This window comes from Penaeus monodon, chromosome 23 (assembly GCF_015228065.2).
Source record: "Penaeus monodon isolate SGIC_2016 chromosome 23, NSTDA_Pmon_1, whole genome shotgun sequence".
Classification (NCBI taxonomy): Eukaryota; Metazoa; Arthropoda; class Malacostraca; order Decapoda; family Penaeidae; genus Penaeus; species Penaeus monodon.
Window position 1 is genome coordinate 17,800,837 of NC_051408.1, and position 1,817 is coordinate 17,802,653.

General features: G+C 43.9%; 1 protein-coding gene across 1 annotated transcript in view; it reads right to left on the reverse strand.

Moving 5' to 3' along the window:
* Nucleotides 1-1,817, reverse strand: part of LOC119587851 — a gene marked incomplete at its 3' end in the record, with an annotated part of 46,176 nt that overhangs the window by 22,011 nt on the left and 22,348 nt on the right.

Sequence of the window (1,817 nt, forward strand, 5' to 3'; positions counted from 1 at the left end):
ACCCGTCACCTGTACACCACACCATCCTCTAGCCCCACATCCCCACCGCCGTCGCCGTCGCCGCCATGAGCAGAGCTGCTATCTCCCGTGGCCGCCAAACTACTATCGATTCTAAACTATCGATATTCCCCGCAGAGCAACTACTGTGTTTTGTGAGAAGCGAATGGGGGAAAGGTAAGAACGAAGAATAAATTGGAGCAGTAGATATAATAGGGCAGAGATAACGGTAGATCAATTAGGTTGGTTGATAGAATAGATAAATTATGACCTACTAGCATGAATGACAAAGAAGTAGAAGAGAAAGTGGAGCAATAAATATATAGAGACGTAGATAAGGTACCAATAGAAATGGAATACAAAGAACCAGTCGATGTTTTGAAACACGAGACGGCAGATGAAATAGGTTGATAGAATAACAGATAATAACACGATAAAATGAATAAATACAGAGGCAGATGTCTGATCGTGGTGACAGTTAAGGAAGGCTTCGTCCACTAACACCACTTAGCGTTCATCAGAGATAATTACGCCACGTCAGGTGAGGTCACAGCACGTGCCACACAGCTGCCGTGTCTTAACATTTAACTTTACCAATAACTCGGAAAGTTCGATAAATTATTGCTGTGAATTGTGATTTTTGTCACAATGCAACCGGGTTTATTTTAATGCAATGCTATCGTTGACAGGTAAACATGGCGTTTATGGTGCCATCAGCAATACATTCACCATGGCAATCGGGAAGGGAAATCCCATTCTTTAAAGTCCCCTTTACTAATGAACTTCAGCCTTGGGAAGCTTTACGTAAACACTGGTTCCACGAGGCGAAGGTTCGGGAGGACTCCGCCAAATCAATGAAGGAAAGGAAGGCTAAAAATACCCTTTCTGTACGCCATGGCCTGGCAAAAGAGAACGCAGTGCACAAAATAAGCTGTGCGGTCTATTTCTTTGTGAAACGTGTTTTTGTAACACGTAGTCATTTCTCGGAAAACGACGGATGCGAGATCCTTAAAGACGCGGCTTTTCGAACGATTATTTTCCTACAAACGTCAGTCCCGCCCAAAGCTGGTGTTGCGACAGGATTCTCCCTCACGATGTCCATGGGTTCGCCACCAAGAATTCTTTTAGAAAAACGTGAATGGATAAATTTGCCCTTTAAGTAATCAAGAAAAAAACTGGAGACTGAACGAACAAACTTCGGTCTGCAAAGGAGTCGAGACCGAGTGAGTGACACACGGACCGAGTGAACTTCGCATCTGTGGAGCATCAGGACCCAGAGGTAAAGGGATCGTGCCAGGAAAGGAATGAGGCTGCCCTGCCACGACGCAACGCTAAAGGAATCGTGCCAGGAAAGGAATGAGGCTGCTCTGCCACGACGCAACACCAAACAGCAACACATAAGGAGCAACGGTAAACAAGTAAACCAGTAAGCTCATCGGGAACAACTGGGCGGAAAAAAACAGTCAAGGCGGAGAAGGAACATCAAAACAATCATAGCATTACCATATATTGCATTCTTTGTGGTGGGTGCAACTAGTCTCATTGCAGAGAGCACGGACGAGGCAATTATAAATAAACATCTGGCGTACCATCATGGTGTCACCAACCTTTCCGTAACGCTGCATCAACATAGGCAATAATGTCCAATGTTGATGCAACTATGAATTCACCTTGTTATCCAGAAAACAGAAATGAATAAGTAGAAATTATACAAAACGTTCGAAAAAGACCAACAAGTAAAAATATCAAATGAAAAAAAGAGGAATCTAAACACCCCGTCAGGCTGCATTGAAATTCCCAAGCAAGTTTATCCCGAATCC